A 21,088-nucleotide genomic window follows, 5' to 3' on the forward strand; every position below is an offset into this window, starting at 1 on the left:
ATGGACCTGCAGGGCCTGAGCAGATCAGTTTATGGCAGAGACCAGAGGAGCAAGGAAAAGTGTTTCTTGCTGGTTGCTGGAGCTCAAGGGAGAACCAGAAGGTGGGTTCTGATGATGTCATGCCATGAGGGAGAACTTCATCCCTGAGGTAAGAGTGAAGAGGAAGGGCTATGTGGGAAGTGGCCCAGGGAATAGCAGCAGCGACAGAGTGAAAGAAAGCAGCACATGGCTGCTATTTGTAGGGTCCCTGAATCGGGACCTGGAGTAATGGGCAAGCTCTGGTTCCTCCAATGACCACAGGGGAAATGACCTAAGTCGCAAGAAGGGGGTAAGACTCAGTACTAAAAGCCTGTGAAAGGGGCTAGAATTTAAACAGGTCAGTGAGAACCGCTAAGGACAAGGTGTCCAGGGACGAAGCCCTGGGGGCACTGCTCTATAGCAGGGCAGACATGGACTTAAAGCTAGCCCAGAAGGGGCTGCAAACTGAGCCCAGAGACAGGGCTGCAGACATTATCAAGGGCACAGGGACAAGCCCTATTGGAGCTTTTACCTCCAAAGGAGTTTGTTCATTCATGCTTTTGACTGTGTGACTTAGCCAGAGGGCTGAGCCACTGAAGACCTACCTGTTGAGGTTAACAGCCGACAGGGGGCGCTGGGACCAGAGAGAGAGTGTCAGAGAGAGTGCAGGTTCACACTCATCCACGGGAGGTGAGTGTGATAATTCTGTCCATTACTATAGTCTCAGCCACTTTCTGGGTACTAAAGTTAGGCTTACCAGTCTGTAATTGCTAGGATTGCCTGTGTAGCCTTTTGTAAAAATTGGTGGTACATCAGCCACCCTCCAGTCAGCTGGTATAGAGGCGTATTTAAGTGATAGGTTACATATCACAGTTAGTAGTTCTGCAATTTCATATTTTAGTTCCTTCAGAACTCTTGGGTGAACACCAGCTAGTCCTGGTGACTCATTACAGTTCAATTTATCAATTTGTTCCAAAATCTCCTCTCAGTCTGGGACAGTTCCTCAGATTTGTCACCTAAAAAGAATGGATCACATGTGGGGATCTCCCCCACATCCTCTGCAGTGAAGACTGATGTAAAGAATTGATTTAGCTTCTCCGCAATGGGCTTGTCTTCCTTAAGCACTCCTGTAGCACCTTGATCGTCTAGTGGCCCCATGGACTGTTTGGCAGACTTCTTGCAAATTCTTTCTTGGCCAGTCTGCCTTATTCTTTCTCGCTTGACTTGCCAGAGTTTATGCTTCCTTGTATTTTTCTCACTGTTATTTGCCTTCCAGTTCTTAATGGATGCCTTTTTGCCTCAGACTGCCTCTTTTACTCTGCTGGTTAGCCATGGTGGCTCTTTTTTGGGTCTCCTTGCTGTTTTTTTAAATATATATTTAAACACCTCTATTATGGTGTTTTTAAATAATTGTCATGAATTTTCAGGCATTTCACGCTAGTAACGGTTCCTTTCAATTTCTGTTTAACTAGCTTCCTTTTTGCATAGTTTTCCTTTTTGAAGTGAAATGCTACTGTGGTGGGTTTCTTTGGCATTTATTTCCCATACAAGGATGATAAATTTAATTATATTATGGTCACAATTACTGAGCGGTTCAGCTATATTAACCTCCTGGACCATCTCCTGTGCTCCACTTAGGACTAAATCAAGAATTGCCTCTCCCCTTCTGGGTTCCAGAGCAAGCTGCTCCAAGAAGCAATTATTTATGATGTCTCAAAATTTTATCTTTGCATCCCTTCCTAAGGTGGCACATACCCAGTCAATATGAGAATAGCTGAAATCCCGCATTATTATTGTATTTTCTGCCTTTGTAGTCTCGTTAATCTCCATGAGCATTTCACAACTATTGTTGGGATCCTGGTCAGGCGTGGTCAATAGTATATTTCTACTGCTAGACTCTTATTATTCAAGCATGGAAATTCTATCCACAGAGAATCTATGGTACTGTTTGAGTCATTTCAGTTTTTTACTTTATTTGACTCTGTGCTTTCTTTTACATATTGTGCCCCTCCCCAGAGCAGCATGAGTCACTCTGTTATTCCTATGTATTTTGTACCCTGGTATTATTGTGTCCCATTGATTATCCTCATTCCACCAAGTTTGCGTGATGCCTATTATACAAATATCCTCATTTAATGCCAGGCACTCTAGTTCACCCATCTTATTATTTAGACTTTCAGCATTTGTATATAAACACTTGTATATTTTGTCAATATTCAGTTGCTTGTTTTCATGTGTTATATTTAAATGTGACTCTTTTAATCTAAATCTTTGGCTTCTCAAATGAAGGATTAGTGAGAGAGAAGACTGTTGACTTTAATGCAGTACCTTTGTAAATTGATTATATAAATAAATTCAAGCAATATTTTCGAACATACTAGAGATTGATCATAAAAATAATGAAGGGGTGGCATCACTGTTCATACCATTGCCCTGTGATGCCTTACTTTAAAAGATTTCATGCAGCAGAGATGTGCAATCTATGTGAGTGAAATATGCAATATTTCTGAATTATCTATCAACATTAAAAAAAATATAGTCTGCCTCCATTTGTGGATAGCAGGGAAGGATCTACTTCATCTGGGTAGCTGCAAAGATAAAATTAAGTGGCATTTTTGGAAAGTGATGAAAAAATATGTGCTATCATTTATGTCCAATTACAGTGTTACAATGACACAAGATAATTTCACAAAACAAAATGCTGTGTAGTAAGTTGCAAGTGTCACACAAAAGGGTGTATATTTTGGAGGTGCAATTATGGTAGGCCATTCACATTTTTGCCTTAAATATTTCCCTTTTCTCAAAGGTGCAATTAATTGCATACTCAGGGCCAATGCAGGTCCTATCTATCATTTAAGTCTATTTTGAGGACTCAGTTGGTGCTTAGACCCAATGCTTGAGCCTCTGTGCAGGGATTAATTTTCACCCACTGTAAATTCATTTCTAGAAATCTGAGATTGTTTCGTGCCCTTTACCATTATTGTGCCTGGCAAACAGTAGTTTGGGTCTAGCTGCTCAGACAAATGAACAGGTTGGTAACTAATCTTATACTAGTTTATCCACATGACTGAATCTTTTATTAATGTTATCAGATTATCCAGATCCATCGGTATGACGGGATAGAGAAAGAAAGATAGATGGGAAGTATCCACTTTTATGTTAAGACTTGACTGGTCTAGTTCATGAAGGGGAAAAGGAGGGTGACAAGGTTGTTACTTTCTTCATAGTGTCAAGTATCAGAGGGGTAGCCGTGTTAATCTGGATCTGTAAAAGCAGCAAAGAATCCTGTGGCACCTTATAGACTAACAGACGTTTTGGAGCATGAATAAGTGGCATGCACCCACGAAAGCTCATGCTCCAAAACGTCTGTTAGTCTATAAGGTGCCACAGGATTCTTTGCTGTTTCTTCATAGTGACTTTTTCCAGTGATCAATATCTGAACTTTGCTGAAGTCCTTTATGGCTTCAATTTATTCTTTTGCCATGTGAATCAAATGAAGCTGCCAATACTCATTCTTCTCTGTCAGACATTTTACTTATTCTGCAGTCTATGGAAATTTCCAAAACTGTTTTCTGTCATTATTTATGAATCAGTATCTTTTTCTTTTACAAATTGCCTAGGAGGTTTATCAGAAGGACACACACACTGCACAGTTACTATCCCACTAGTTCTTCCCAATAACAAAATCTGCAATCCTGGAAAAACTGGAATTATAATTTGTAATGCCCGCATCTAACTCTTCTGTTTGTTCCCAGGTATAATGTATTTAGTTTTTGTGTAGTTTCTAAGGATTGACTTTGGGTACATACAGTGACTGGCAAAAAATAGGAATGCCTAGTGTAGGATGTTATGTGTTGAAGAGATGGAGCATCTTGGACCTGTTCCAAGGTCCAGAGAAGTCAGTGGAGAATCTCCCATTGACTCCAATAGGTTTTAGAACAGGCCTTTTGTCGGGGCCAGTAAGGAGGTCAACATTTTCAAAACAATTCTGATTTTGGGTGTCCAACCTGAAACATACTGGGCTTACCATTTGCAGCCCCTATTGACTTCAGCTAGTGTTGTTGGGTGCTAAGAATGTATGTAAATCAGGCCCAAGGTGGCTCATATGGGCTAGAGCCACCTAGTAATAACATGACTCTTGGAGGTGCTGTGCTGCCTGGGAAATGTGGTGCCAGAGGCACAGCATGTACGGACTGTGAGGTGCTCTGATACTACAGTTAATGAGAGCCTGAGATAGAAGTGTACAATTTACCATTAGTCTCAGTTAATATTTTCTTAATAATCTTCAGTTGTTTGATATGATAACTATCCTAATGAATTGTGTGGATTTTAAAAGGGATTTATTGCATGTGAAATATACATACCATTTGATAATTTATACTCTACAAGGATTAACTATGCGGTACATGCTCTGTCTGTTTAGGTGTAACAGTTGGTGTTAATAATTACACAGTAAGCACCTTTTAAAACCTTAATTAAATGGGTATCAAAGATGCAATTCAAAATGTTACCAAATCTCTTGGGCTATAACTAAATTGTACACTAGAGACATAATATTCACTACACAGTCATGTAACATTATAAAGGTTTTTTTTTTCCTTTTTCACGTTGAATACCACTGCTCTTATTTTGCCACTGATCTATTTCAGCCTGGGTTCCAGGGAGAGTCACTATTCAGAGTGTTCCATAGACAATGATTTTTCTTTTGGGGACAGGACACCCAAGTAAAATACAAATTTTTCATTAAAGGTAACTGGCAAAAAGAAAAAAAATAAGCTTGTCCTTTCTTGCTTCTGTGTGATGTATGAAGAAGGCTAGAAAGGTGTCCCTAGGCATCTCTGCCCTATCAGTCCATCCTACTGTTTTATTGCAGAATCAACTCATGCCATCATTCTGCCAGTGATGTCAGTCTTGATCCCCCATTTGTCTGTGTTTCCCACAAGAACCATCACTGCTTTCCCCAAGCCATTCTTTAAGGCAGGGTTAGGCAACCTATGGCTGATTTTCAGTGGCACACTGCCCAGGTCCTCGTCACCGATCCAGGGGGCTCTGCATTTTAATTTAATTTTAAATGAAGCTTCTTAAACATTTTTAAAACCTTATTTACTTTACATACAACAATAGTTTAGTTATGTATTATAGACTTATAGAAAGAGACCATCTAAAAATGTTAAAATGTATTACTGGCACGCGAAACCTTAAATCAAAGTGAATAAATAAAGACTCGGCATATGTCTGAAAGGTTGCTGACCCCTGCTTTAAGCCTAGCGAAAAGCTCCTAGCCAAAATTTGTGAAGCCCCCACCTTGTCCTCTCAAATCCCTCTTAAAATGCACCTCTTTTGTAATGCATACAGAAAACTGTCATCTAATAATGGCTGGACAATGTGTGAGTTGCAATCACTGATGTTGATTAGCTACTGATTGTGCACACAGCTTGGCTATGATAAAGCATCCTGTCACGTTTTGTCACTCTCTTCCCATCCCCGTCTGCCTGTTTGTCTTGTACACCTGTTATGTCTCATTTTTTTTAGACTGTGAGTTCTTTGAGCCAATGACTGTGATTTACTGTACGCTTAGCCCAATGAACTCCTAGCTTGGTCGAGGTTTCTAGGTACCAGTATGAGGTCAGTGTTTAATAATAATTAGTAATAGGACTTGTTTTGAGTGTCTTTTACATTAGCAATTCAGATCTTGTCTATCCTGGAAGACCGTGTAGTGGCTGGAGAACTAATGACACAATGACAGCACAGGAGACAAAAGACTGAAAGCTGAGTAACAGCTCAGAGGGGACAAGAGAGCAAAACACACTTAAGCAATTAAATAAAAACCCATGTTGCAGGTTACTTTTATACCCACAAACATTAAATAGTACTGCTGCAAAGGAATACAGGGAGAAATTAGGCATTAATTAATTAAGCATGTCCTTGGAAGATGATGCCATCTCCACCTTAAAAAAGCAACAGTTGATCCAAAACACAGCAGCCTGTCTGCTTAGGAACACAGACAGCCTAGAGTCCATCATCCCCATGTTCTGCTTTCTGTACTGGTTCCTCGTTAAATGCGGGGTCACATTCAAGGTTCAGCCCTTGTTTTCAGAGCTTACCCATAGAACTGGCCCAACATAGCTGAGGCGCCATTTCACTCTGCCTTATCATGGGGTCCCATGACAGTTACATTCTGCTGAAACAATGGAATCATCAACCTCAAGGATTGAACTGGCGTATGCAGGAGACAGAGCCCTCTCAGTGACTGGTCTGCAAATCAGAAATTAACTCCCAGAAGAGGTATAGGACCTTGAACCTCAGCATTTTTAGGGCAAAAGGCAAACTCTACTTCTTTGACCTTCTCTTCCCATGGTAACTGCTAACAAGTCCAGACTGGAAGTTAGAGAGAAAGATACTTCATAACTTTGGAAGGCATCCAAATACCATTAAGAGCCTAAATAGATATCTCCCCACCACCCTTGGGGTACGTCTACACTGCAACTGTGAGGTGTGATTATGCCATGTGCATATGTGTCTGGGCTAGCTTTGATTAAGCTAGCTGGCTAAAAATGGCAGTATGGCCATGACAACACAGGCAGGGGCAGGGGCTAGCCACCCACGTACAAGCACACCCAAGATTCTGCGATTGTGCTTGAGTGACTAGCCTATGCCACTGCTTGAGCTGTCATGGCTCCACTGCTATTTTTAGACTTAGCTTGGGTATGCCTCCGTGTGCGGTAATCATACTTCCCAACTGCAGTGTAGACATACCCTGTGTGTGTGTGTATATATGTAAACATTTGGAAATATAGAAAATACTCACTACATTGGACCAATGCAGGAGACAATCCTGCAGCCCTCTCTCATGTGAGAAGTCTTGTTGGCTTCAATGGAATTACTCCATTGACTGGGCCCTTGCTATTATAATTATTGAAATAAATAATACAAAACAGAGAGCAGCACATTTGACTGAATTGAGTTTCAAGCATAAATATAAGTAATCCTTTTTTAAAAACATGGAGGTTGCCCATTGCTGTATACTATATACCGGTCTTAATATCTCAGATGGAAACATTATTTTTTAAAAAAATCTTAACTAAACCTCTGATTATTGTTTTCAAAAACATCTTCTCTGTTCCTTTCCAGCTAAACTATTGACATGACATCTCAGATCTTCCCTAGGGTTTCTCATTGTCTGCACAAATGCATGCTGGTGAAGGCAGAAACAACCCAGCCAAGTGCTTACCTGCTACCAGATGTAGCAAAACAGCTCATTGGTCTAGCAAATATGTTTCTTGTTTTTAGAATATAGTGGGCTTACAGCCATACTTCTGCCATTCCACACAGAAAAGGTACAGCTAATTAGTGTGGAAGTGGCAGTTTCCTTTCCATACTAGGCACTTTAATTTTATTTCTTATTAGACTCTTACATTTCTTTTTCAAAGGATTCCCCTGTACATTCTCTTAAACTACTGACAAAGAAGTCTTTGTATTCTGTACTGGCATTTTCACTTGAGTATCTTCTTTTCCTGTCACATGCTGTGGCTTCGTCAGTATGGTTCCATAGTTTCCACTTGTTAGAAATTTTGAGTTCAGGGGAGTCATAGCTGCTTACACCAGATCTGGAAATGCAGTATTTCTATTTCTTTTAAATCATATCCCCCTTTGACTCTGTTACTTGCACATCAGAAATTTCCATCTCGAAGTATTCAGGTTATAATCACAGACAGCACTGAGAAACTTGCACATAGCTCACTTTATTTTGGGTGACATTAGAAAATGATCCAGCACTCAGAAAAATGTATCCATGGGGCCAAATTCAGAGAGGCACAACTCATTGACTTGCACCCAGTTGAATCAGCCTGCCCTGCCCTACTGAGTTTATCCATGTGAATCATTTACATTTTTTTAGAAAGGTGCCAGATTTTGGAATGTAGAGGCTGGAGTCCTGTAATACAGGACAGGTACTGCACAGCACTGGCAGCAGCAATGTAAGCTTCCACAACACTGATTCGTCAATGTGCCTTAAGTTTTTTCTGGAGAGGCATTAGCAGAGACCAACTCTGATGGTAAAAGGGAGAGATCTTGTCAATTTTTTAGCTGTATTTCAAATGTGCTGCCAATAAAAATAAATGCCCTGTTTATAAAGAGGTTCTATTGTCTCTTAAAGCTGAGTAACCTTGGGAAACTTCAGGTAGCTGACAAGCTTTATATATAATTTTCTATGACGCCTCAATGACCTCTACATCTGCAAACATTTGAATTTCTACCAGGCTCAATGATTTGTTTATTTTTTGAGGCCCACTCTCACTCATTGAAAAGCAGCAATCTTGCAAGCTCTGAGGAATGAATATGCATGCATGCAAGTTATTTTTGCTCTCATTGTTTAAATGCAGAAAGCACCAGCACAATCCTGCAATGTCAGGTCAGATTTTAAAAACACACTATATTCAAGTGAAGTTTCATGTTAATTATATAGCATGGGAATTTAACAATCACTTGCGTAGATATCAGTGTGTTAACGCTGACAAAAAGCAACATTTCTGTGGGTTCTTTATACTGTGATTTACGTATTTTGTGATGTCCACAGCAGCAGGTCAGTAAAATGAAGACACATGTCCAGAGATTAATTCATTGCAACCTAGCTGTTGTGTTGACTCAGTAAAATCTATCATAACTTTCCCTATACCCCTACCTCATATTGTAGACATAGCTGAAGAGTTCTAGTCTGCACTGAAACTGATTCCTTCTGTGATAGTTCTCATTTGCAAAATGGAGATATGTACGTGTTTCAGTTAGGTGCTAACAAGGACAATTAATTTGTAAAGCACTTTATAAATGCTTTAGAAGTCACTTTCTCTTATACCGAACCATGTGTGCAATTGGTATTTATCTCTCTAAACTATAACAGCTATAAAAAGTGTACCACTAAAAGCCATACCTTTGTAGTATAAAGTGTACTCTACTCCAGGAGAATTACACTCACTGAAGTCAACAGGAATTTTCTCATAGAATTTAGTGGGAGCAGGGTCGGGATATACAGTATAAAATTTGTTCTGAAATTCTGGAAGGCAGGTACACTCTGTATTCCATCCCATTGAAACCAAATCATTCCTTTTGCGGAGCCACTGGATGGGCAACGTGATGTACCAACACGTTCAGAGCTTAGACTCACACTGGAAAGTGTGAAATGTGATTTTTTTTTTCCAGACACAAAGAGCACGTCAAATGTAGTCATAATGACTTTTATTTGAGATTAAAAGAACAAACAAGGAACAAAAAAGTGTAATCTCAATGAGAGTATTTACCCTGTATGCCTCATTTGTAACAACCTGCACTGAACAGAATACAAAATGGCTCTGCTCTAGAGATTTAAAGGTGCAGCATGCAGAAAATACACACATAATATTTCCATAGCTAAACACACTACATGAGTGAAAACGGGGGCTTACTGCTACTGTTTTTATTGTTGCTGCTTCAGTACCTGGGGAAGGTAAAAGACAAGGACTTTCAACCCAGTTAGGAGATTAAGGAATATTGAACGCGTGGTTTTCATCCCTGAGTTACCATAGTATCTGGTTTCCTTGGTTACCAGTGACCAAGGAAGGGACATTGGGGAAGCTGGGGTTTTGATGTATATTTTTTAAAGAGAGAGAAACACATACAGTGGGTGGGGGAGGGAGCGGTCGGTCAGAGAAGATCTTGTTTTTGTGAGAATACAGAATATGAGAATACTGCTGGAGGACAAGAGTTGGGAACAGATTTTCTTTGAAGATGGAATTTATAGATTTTACTTCAGTGCTGAGAACTAAAACAGTTAAAGGAAAAAGGATTGTGTGAGAGAAACAACAAATCTAATCAGAGCTAGGAAAGTAAGAAATGTGAAGTTGTCTGTGTAAATGGCTGGAGATAAAACATTAGGGTGATGTCAATACTAATGATAAAAGAATGGTGGGGGGAAGCATTGCTTTTGCAGGTGTATCGGCATTGGGCTCAAGTGGGCCTTTAAACCATTGCCCCATGGATTGGGTTGGGTGGAGCTGCATTGCCCTGCCTTGCTGGGTGGTACAAGGGAGGGTGCAATGCCTCCTTCTGGAGCTGCCAGGCATGTGGGTGGGGTGCGCACCCTCTGTTATGCTTCAGGAGATGCAGTGTGCCCTCCTCCATTTTGGCTGGCAGTTTATGGTGGTGGTGTGGAGGTGCAGCTGGACCATTATTATTATTTATTCCTATTTATTATTTGTATAGTGGTAGCAACTAGGACCACCAGTCCCATTTTACAGGCGCTGTACAAACATTAATATTTAATATTTTCCTGAGTGACCTTGGCACAAAAACTGTGAGTGTGCTAAAAAAAATTGTGGATGACACAAAGTTGGGGGGTATTGCTAATATGGAAGAGGACTGGAATATCATACAAGGAGATCTGGATGACTTGAAAACTAGATTAATAGTAGTGTGATCAAGTTTAATAGTGCAGTGTGCAAGGTCATGCACTTAGAGACTAAAAACAAGAATGTTTCCTATGACTTTGAGCTGCCAATGTGATGTGACAATGAAAAAAGGTTAATACAATCTTAGGATGCATCAGGCAAGGTATTTCCAGTAGAGACAGGGAAGTGTTATTACCATTATACAAGGCACGGATGAGACCTCATCTGGAATACTGTGTGCAAGTCTGGTATCCCACGTTTAAGAGAGATTAATTCAAATAGGAACAAGTGTAGAGATGGGCTACTAGGACGGTTGGAGGAATGGAGAGCCTGCCTTACAAGAGGAGACTTAAGGAGCTTAACTTTTTTGCTTGTGTCATAAACAGATAGCTAAGGGTTAATGTCTCTTTCACCTGAAGCACCTGACCAGAGGACCAATCAGGAAACCGGATTTTTTCAACTTTGGGTGGAGGGAATTTAGTGTCTGAGTCTTTTGTCTGTCTGCCTGCTTTCTCTGAGCTTTTGGAGAAGCAGTTTCTACTTTCTAGTCTTCTGTTTCTAAGTGTAAGGACAAAGAGATCAGATAGTAAGTTATATGGTTTCTTTTCTTTGGTATTTGCATGAATATAAGTGCTGGAGTGCTTTGATTTGTATTCTTTTTGAATAAGGCTGTTTATTCAATATTCTTTTAAGCAATTGACCCTGTATTGTATCATCTTAATACAGAGAGACCATTGGTATGTATTTTTCTTTCTTTTTTTATATAAAGCTTTCTTTTAAGACCTGTTGGAGTTTTTCTTTACTTCAGGGAAATTGAGTCTGTACTCACCAGGGAATTGGTGGGAGGAAGAAATCAAGGGGAGATCTGTGTGTTGGATTGCTAGCCTGATTTTGCATTCCCTCTGGGGGAATAGGAAAGTACTTTTTGTTTCCAGGACTGGAAACAGAGAGGGGGAGTCACTCTGTGTAGTTTCACAGAGCTTGTGTCTATGTATCTCTCCAGGAGCACCTGGAGGGGGGAAGGGAAAAAGGATTATTTCCCTTTGTTGTGAGACTCAAGGGATTTGGGTCTTGGGGTCCCCAGGGAAGGTTTTTCAGGGGGACCAGAGTGCCCCAAAACACTCTAATTTTTTGGGTGGTGGCAGCAAGTACCAGGTCCAAGCTGGTAACTAAGCTTGGAGGTTTTCATGCTAACCCCCATATTTTGGACGCTAAGGTCCAAATCTGGGACTAAGGTTATGACATGAGTGGCAGCAGGTGGGATATAGACAGAATCCAGAAGCCAGTAGGAATATTATATTTTTCTTTTCTCTGCTAAGGGCTTTTTAGCAGAGAGAAACAGTTTGGTTTTAAAAGGGAACCAGAGAGAATTTTTTTTTCTGCTCTCTCTGGCAGTTTGTGGCTTGCATAATAAGCAAGAAACCATTAAGAGACTGTTAAGGGTCTTTTGTCACACAATAGCCCTCCCATTAGGAGGCAAGTACCAGCACTATAGGCATGCAAATAAAGTGGTTTTTCTGGTTTCCTTTCATTGAACATTAGCTAGAGAGAGAAAGGGAAAAAAGCACTGTTGCTAGGCAGACTTCAGGAGGCAACAGAGCCTGCAGTGCAGAAGATAAACACCGGAGGGCACCCCAACCCAAGAAAACAGGAACCATGACTTCTAAGGCAAAAATTGAGGCCGAAGCACAATTCAGAGAAGCTGAACACAGGCGACAACTGGAAATAAAACAAAAAGAGATGGAGATGAAAGAAAGAGAAGAACAGATCAAAGAGGCAGCCTACCAAAGAGAACAGGCAGCCTACCAAAGAGAACAGGCAGCCAAAGAGGCAGCACACAAAAGAAAACTAGAAGAAGAAGAGGTGGCCTACCGAAGGAAACAAGCAGAAGAAGAGTTGGCCCACAGAAGGAAGCAAGAAGAAGAAGAGGCGGCCCACCGCCGAGACATGGAAAAACACCAAAAAGAAATGGAAAAACAACAAAAAGAAATGGAAAAACAACAAAAAGAGAATGAAGAGAAGGAAAAACAAAGAAAACATGAACTGGACTTGGCAAAAGCTGGGCTGCCTGTGCCAGCCAACCCTAACAACCCGGCGCCAAATATTGCTCCACAGCACAGGAAATTTCCCACCTACAAGGCAGGTGATGACACCGAGGCCTTCTTGGAAAATTTTGAAAGAGCCTGTCTTCGGTACAACATCCCCGAAGACCAGTACATGGTAGAATTGAGGTCACAGCTCAGTGGACCTTTAGCAGAGGTGGCAGCTGAAATGCCTAAGCAGCAAATGAATGACTATAAACTTTTTCAAACCAAGGCCAGATACAGAATGGGGATAACCCCAGATCATGCCCGTCGGCGCTTCAGAACCCAAAAGTGGAAACCAGAGGTGTCATTTCCCAAACACGCCTACTACATTGCAAAAAACTATGAGGCCTGGATAACAGGAAACAACGTTCAAACCTTGGAAGAACTGCACCTCCTCATACAAATGGAGCAGTTCTTAGATGGTGTTCCTGAAGACATCACACGGTACATACAAGATGGAAATCCCAAAGATATCGCTGAGGCAGGGGAGATTGGAGCCAAATGGATGGAACTGGCAGAAAGCAAGAAAGCTACTGTCAAGGGGAACGATTACCCCAGGGGGCACACAGACCATAAACCCTACAACCGAGGACAGCCAAAGACCCCACATACCACCCAAGTAAAGCCACAGATACCCTACCCTTCAACCTCACCTCGGCCCAGTGACCCATCAGATGGAAGATGCTTTAAGTGTAATGAACTGGGACATATCAAGGCCAACTGTCCCAAGAACACAATGCGAGTGCAATTCATTACACCACCATCACACCAAAGATCCCCAGGCCCAGATGCCTCTCAAATACCCTTGGAGCGAAGGGAAAATTTGAGAGTGGGCGGAAAGAAGGTTACTGCATGGAGAGACACGGGGGCACAAGTGTCAGCTATCCACCAATCCTTCGTTGACCCCAAATTCATCAACCCAAAGGCCAAAGTTACAATTTACCCCTTCATGTCACAAGCTGTAGACTTGCCTACAGCTCAACTGCCTGTCCAGTACAAAGGCTGGTCAGGAATGTGGACTTTTGCAGTCTATGACAATTATCCTATCCCCATGCTACTGGGGGAAGACTTGGCCAACCAGGTGAGGCGGGCCAAGAGAGTGGGAATGGTTACACGTAGCCAAACCAGGCAAGCTTCCAGACCCATTCCTGTTCCTGAACCGTCCACAGACGCCCCGTCTGGGTTACCAGAGACCCAGACAGAGGTAGTGGACCCGGATTCCATGCCAACCACTGAAACAGCCACAGCACCTCCAGTCCCAGGCCCGGAACTGGAACAGCAACCAGCACCAGCAAGTGCAACCCCATCTTCAAACTCAACGCCAGAGGGCGCCAGCGAGCCAGAACTGGCAGAAGCCAAAGACAGCCATACCCAAAAGGCTCAGCCAGAGCCTGAAATACCCACAGGTGCACCAGCGGAGAGCGGTTCACCAGCAACGGAAACAAACCCATCACCTACATCGCTTCCAGAGGGACCAAGTCCACAGTCTGAGGAAGAACTGATGACCCCAGCCTCAAGGGAACAGTTCCAGGCTGAGCAGGAAGCGGATAACAGCCTTCAGAAAGCTTGGGCGGCGGCACGGAGCACCCCACCGCCTCTCAGCTCTTCTAATCGATCCCGGTTTGTTATAGACCAAGGACTTTTATACAAGGAAATTCTTTCTGGTGGACACCGGGAAGAATGGCAGCCGCAAAAACAGTTGGTGGTTCCAACTAAGTACCGGGGGAAGCTCTTAAGCTTAGCCCATGATCATCCCAGTGGCCATGCTGGGGTGAACAGAACCAAGGACCGGTTGGGGAAGTCCTTCCACTGGGAGGGGATGGGCAAGGACGTTGCCAAGTATGTCCGGTCTTGTGAGGTATGCCAAAGAGTGGGAAAGCCCCAAGACCAGGTCAAGGCCCCTCTCCAGCCACTCCCCATAATTGAGGTCCCATTTCAGCGAGTAGCTGTGGATATTCTGGGCCCTTTCCCAAAAAAGACGCCCAGAGGAAAGCAGTACGTACTGACTTTAGTGGACTTTGCTACCCGATGGCCAGAAGCAGTCGCTCTAGGCAACACCAGGGCTAACACTGTGTGCCTGGCCCTAACAGACATCTTTGCCAGGGTAGGTTGGCCCTCCGACATCCTTACAGATTCAGGGTCTAATTTCCTGGCAGGGACCATGGAAAAACTGTGGGAAACTCATGGGGTGAATCACTTGGTTGCCACCCCGTACCACCATCAAACCAATGGCCTGGTGGAAAGGTTCAATGGAACTTTGGGGGCCATGATACGAAAATTCATCAACGAATTCTCCAATAATTGGGACCTAGTGTTGCAGCAGTTGCTGTTTGCCTACAGGGCTGTACCACATCCCAGTTTAGGGTTTTCACCATTTGAACTTGTGTATGGTCACGAGGTTAAGGGGCCATTACAGTTGGTGAAGCAGCAATGGGAGGGGTTTACGCCTTCTCCAGGAGCTAACATTCTGGACTTTGTAAGCAACCTACAAAGCACCCTCCGACACTCTTTAGCCCTTGCTAGAGAGAATCTAAAGGATGCTCAGGAAGAGCAAAAGGCCTGGTATGACAGACATGCCAGAGAACGTTCCTTCCAAGTAGGAGACCAGGTTATGGTCTTGAAGGCGCAACAGGCCCATAAGATGCAAGCATCATGGGAAGGGCCATTCACGGTCCAAGAGCGCCTGGGAGCTGTAAACTAACTCATAGCATTTCCCAATTCCTCACTAAAGCCTAAAGTGTACCATGTTAATTCTCTCAAGCCTTTTTATTCCAGAGACTTACAGGTTTGTCAGTTTACAGTCCAGGGAGATGATGCTGAGTGGCCTGACGGTGTCTACTACGACGGGAAAAAAGACGGTGGCGTGGAAGAGGTGAACCTCTCAACCACCCTGGAACGTCTGCAGCGGCAACAAATCAAGGAGCTGTGCACTAGCTTCGCCCCATTGTTCTCAGCCACCCCAGGATGGACTGAACGGGCATACCACTCCATTGATACAGGTAATGCTCACCCAATCAGAACCCCACCCTACCGAGTGTCTCCTCATGCCCAAGCTGCTATAGAACGGGAGATCCAGAACATGCTACAGATGGGTATAATCCGCTCATCTACCAGTGCATGGGCATCTCCAGTGGTTCTGGTACCCAAACCAGATGGGGAAATACGCTTTTGCGTGGACTACCGTAAGCTAAATGCTGTAACTCGTCCGGACAACTATCCAATGCCACGTACCGATGAGCTATTGGAGAAGTTGGGACGTGCCCAGTTCATCTCTACAATAGACTTAACCAAGGGGTACTGGCAAGTACCGCTAGATGAACCTGCCAAGGAGAGGTCAGCATTCATCACCCATGCGGGGGTGTATGAATTCAATGTCCTTCCTTTCGGCCTTCGAAATGCACCCGCCACCTTCCAGAGGCTGGTAGATGGTCTACTAGCTGGACTGGGAGAATTTGCAGTTGCCTACCTCGATGATGTGGCCATTTTTTCAGACTCCTGGCCCGAACACCTGCTACACCTGGAAAAGGTCTTTGAGCGCATCAGGCAGGCAGGACTAACTGTTAAGGCCAAAAAGTGTCAAATAGGCCAAAACAGAGTGACTTACCTGGGGCACCAGGTGGGTCGAGGAACCATAAACCCCCTACAGGCCAAGGTGGATGCTATCCAAAAGTGGCCTGTCCCAAGGTCAAAGAAACAGGTCCAATCCTTCTTAGGCTTGGCCGGATACTACAGGCGATTTGTACCACACTACAGCCAAATCGCTGCCCCATTGACTGACCTGACCAAAAAGACCCAGCCAAATGCCGTTAAGTGGACTGATGAGTGTCAAAAGGCCTTTACCCAACTTAAGGCAACGCTCATGTCTGACCCTGTGCTCAGGGCCCCGGACTTTGACAAGCCATTCCTAGTAACCACAGATGCATCTGAGCGTGGTATAGGAGCAGTGCTCATGCAGGAAGCAACCGATCACAACTTCCATCCTGTCGTGTTTCTCAGCAAGAAACTGTCTGAGAGGGAAAGTCACTGGTCAGTCAGTGAAAAGGAATGCTATGCCATTGTGTACGCCCTGGAAAAGCTACGCCCATATGTTTGGGGACGGCGGTTCCAACTACAAACTGACCATGCTGCACTAAAGTGGCTTCATACTGCCAAGGGGAACAACAAGAAACTTCTTCGTTGGAGTTTAGCTCTCCAAGATTTTGATTTTGAAATTCAACACATCACAGGAGCTTCTAACAAAGTTGCTGATGCACTCTCCCGAGAGAGTTTCCCAGAATTCAGTAGTTAAAAAGTGTTCTTAAAATGTAGAAGTCTGTTAGTTATATACTTAGTAGTATATGTAAAGGTGCATGTGTTGTATTAATCTGTTTATTTTAAAGTTCTAGAAGGAAATCGCCGCCACTGTCTGCAATTTGGGGGGCGTGTCATAAACAGATAGCTAAGGGTTAATGTCTCTTTCACCTGAAGCACCTGACCAGAGGACCAATCAGGAAACCGGATTTTTTCAACTTTGGGTGGAGGGAATTTAGTGTCTGAGTCTTTTGTCTGTCTGCCTGCTTTCTCTGAGCTTTTGGAGAAGCAGTTTCTACTTTCTAGTCTTCTGTTTCTAAGTGTAAGGACAAAGAGATCAGATAGTAAGTTATATGGTTTCTTTTCTTTGGTATTTGCATGAATATAAGTGCTGGAGTGCTTTGATTTGTATTCTTTTTGAATAAGGCTGTTTATTCAATATTCTTTTAAGCAATTGACCCTGTATTGTATCATCTTAATACAGAGAGACCATTGGTATGTATTTTTCTTTCTTTTTTATATAAAGCTTTCTTTTAAGACCTGTTGGAGTTTTTCTTTACTTCAGGAAAATTGAGTCTGTACTCACCAGGGAATTGGTGGGAGGAAGAAATCAAGGGGAGATCTGTGTGTTGGATTGCTAGCCTGATTTTGCATTCCCTCTGGGGGAATAGGAAAGTACTTTTTGTTTCCAGGACTGGAAACAGAGAGGGGGAGTCACTCTGTGTAGTTTCACAGAGCTTGTGTCTATGTATCTCTCCAGGAGCACCTGGAGGGGGGAAGGGAAAAAGGATTATTTCCCTTTGTTGTGAGACTCAAGGGATTTGGGTCTTGGGGTCCCCAGGGAAGGTTTTTCAGGGGGACCAGAGTGCCCCAAAACACTCTAATTTTTTGGGTGGTGGCAGCAAGTACCAGGTCCAAGCTGGTAACTAAGCTTGGAGGTTTTCATGCTAACCCCCATATTTTGGACGCTAAGGTCCAAATCTGGGACTAAGGTTATGACTAAGGTTATGACAGCTTGACAAAATGAAAACTGAGAGAGGAGATATGATTACTCTTTATAAACACATCAAAAGAACAAACACCAGGAAGGGAGAGGAGTTATTTAAGATACGGGCCAATGTTGCCACAAGAACAAATAATATAAACAGGCAACTAACCAGTTTTGGCTTGAAATGAGATGAAGGTTCTGGAACAGCCCTGCAAAGGGACCAATGGGAGTCCCTTTGGGAGCAAAAAAATTAACTTGTTTCAAGACTGAGCATGATAAGTTTCTGGAGGAGATGGTATGATAAGGTTACCTACAATGGCCATTGGCCCATCCATGACTGCTGTTAGCAGATGTCTCCACTGGCTGGAGATGGGACACTAGACAGGGAGGGCTCTGAGTTACTCGGTGAATTCTTTCCCAGATGTTTGGCTAGTGGATCTTGCCCATGTGCTCAGGGTCTAACTGATCACCATACTTGAGGTTGGGAGGGAATTTTCATCCAGGTCAGACTGGCAGAGACTGGTGGGTTTTTTGGGGTTTTTTTGGCCTTCCTTTGCAGCATGGGTCAGTTGCTGGTTTGAACTAGAGTAAATGGTTGATTCTATGTAACTTAAGTCTTTAAATCAAGATTTGAGGACTTCAGGAACTCAACCAGAGGCTATGACCTATTGCAGGAGTGCGTGGGTGAGGTTCTGTGGCCTGTGATCTGCAGGAGGTCAGACTAGATGATTGTGATGGTCTCTTCTGGCCTTAACGTCCATTAGTTTTATTAAGAAAATAAATAAAAAGTCTCTTCTCCAGAGAGCTTACAATTCTGTTTCTTGCTGGCTAGCATCACTAGGCAGGAGCAGTCCTTACACTGCCCTGAGCGCAAGGGCTGTGATTGTGACTGATTCCCATGGTGGAGCCTCAAGGGGAGGAGGCTTCTTTTGCCCCTCCGCACACTCTCACAAAGGCTAGTTGTACTGTAAATGGAGAATTGGTTTGAGGAGTGTGACTCTGGCAAACCAAGTGCCAGCTCATGCCAGAGCCCCAGGCCAATTCACATGTATACTAGTATAGATCACAGTGATTATTAAATGTATTTGTATTTGGTGTTTATTTGGTGGGATGTTACTTGCATTGTTTTCATTTACCTGTATCCCATTATAATATGGTAGCAAACATTTACATTGTGTTACCCCTGTAACTAAATAACCTCTCAAAGGAGAAAGAAGCCTTGTGAAATGCAAGTGAAGAACTTTAACAGAAGAATGCTAATTTTGAAGCAAGTGGTCATTGTGTGTGATGATCGGAGGTCCAAGACTCAGAATACATTCCTCACTCTCCATCATCAAAGGAAAAGCCCATGTGAGTAGTGACGCTGTCAGCTTGTTTTCTGTGAGTAGAAGCTATAAGTGTGGATTCAGGGAAAGATCCTGCATCTCTGGACTATTTGGACTGTTTGGACAGATCCCAGTAGCCACTCAGTTGTGAGCCACATCAGGAAGCATGACAGGGAGTTTATACTGGCGATGGTCTCAGTGGGTTTTACTTTTTGTTTCAAAATATTTTTGGATTTTCTGTCTTCCTATCAGTTTATTCTATTGCATGTGAAATCATGGCAGCAAGTTATTTTCTGAAAATTCTCAATAAAAGCAAACATTCCAACATAGCTTCATTTTGTAATTAGTTTGTGGAAAACAAGAGAGTAGAAATGACAGTGTAAAAATATCAGGTTAGACTGAATCCATTTTATTTATTTATACTATTTGGCATGTAATTGGTGCTCACACCAGGTCAGAACAGCCCACTGACACCTCCACTTCACATTAATGAGCCATCTTTGTGGATGCCCAATGCCTCTGCTCTGCATGACCAGACCTTATCTGATTCAGGGAATTTTACAATGAATTCCCATAGATGTACAGGTGCTAGCACTCATTTTACATTGGTGCATGCACACATTTAATTCCTTCACTTCTATGGCAAGTTACAGACTCCTGATTGGGGCAGCTATCTTCTATCCCTAAATTACGACTCTGTAAAGGCTAAATTATTACCATACTAAACTTTATCCCATATAAATTAATCTCTAGCATGCAGCTGACTTTGTAAATCATAGAACTTTAGTATGCTCTTGTAGTTCTTTTCATGGAGGCCAGATGGTGAGAAGCAGATGATTTCGCTTCTTCTAGCCGGAGAATTTTAAGCATGTGACTATGAGGATATTAGTAAATGCGTCATTTTGCCACATCTCATTGCTAGATTTGTAATTGGCCCATTCATTCATGTCTCAGTAAATCAGTTTTCCTTTATTTATTTTGAAGGCTGTTCAAGATGGCGCAAACAAATGATGTTCATGTGTTGTTGTTTTTTAAAGTAAAGCTTCTCACCAAGGAGAAAATAACAAAAGAAAGTGTACATCATTTCCACTTAGACCCTTAAATCTTAGTCCTATTGAAGTCAATGGCAAACTTCCTTTGACTTCAGTGAGGCCAGGATCTTATCTTTAATTCCAAGGTTTCAGATGTCAACTGCAATGATAAAGTGCTTTTAATAGCAATGGCTTTTTACTAGATATTCTCAGCTGCAGGATAGTTTAATTCTTAAGTGGAGATGCTGGGACCAATGTTGCTCTAAGTTATTCCAGTTTAACGCTAGCATAAATTTGGTGACCTCTCTTGATTTACACCAGTGTATGTGAAAGCAGAATGAGACCGGCTGTGTAGGTACAGTCTGCCATTTTGTGTATATTTTCTTCATTATGAAATGTGGGATAATTGCCACAGTGTATTTTTGGATCAGTTTATTTTTTCTTCAAAATCCAAGCTTAAATTCCCAAATCTTCTCTCAACTTGTTTATTTATTTACAAGATATGGCCCCAGATTTTCAAAAGAATTCACATACTTTTTGTGTACCTGACTTGCATGAGTACCACTTCAAATACATGCATGTGAATTGGGTATTTGCAAATGCATGTGCCCATGGACGGAATCACAGTTTACACGTACAAGTAAGGCATGGCCAAAAGTACATGTGCACTTTTGAGTGTACTCTTTTGAAAATGTAGGAGCAGATCTTCAATTGATATAAACTGGCATTGCTTCATTGAAGGGAATGGAGTTCTGTTGATTTACAGCAGCTGAGCATCTGGCCCAGGGGGTACTTTCACTTATTCACAGTTTTTACCAAGAGAATTAGCCATGTTTCTATAGGTTGTGACAGCCTTCCAAAATGCATAAGAAGCTAGTCTCAAAATTTTAATTTTTTTTAGATTTAGGACAATTTCATTTTGTTTAATTTT

Source organism: Gopherus flavomarginatus, chromosome 14, assembly GCF_025201925.1.
Source record: "Gopherus flavomarginatus isolate rGopFla2 chromosome 14, rGopFla2.mat.asm, whole genome shotgun sequence".
Classification (NCBI taxonomy): domain Eukaryota; kingdom Metazoa; phylum Chordata; order Testudines; family Testudinidae; genus Gopherus; species Gopherus flavomarginatus.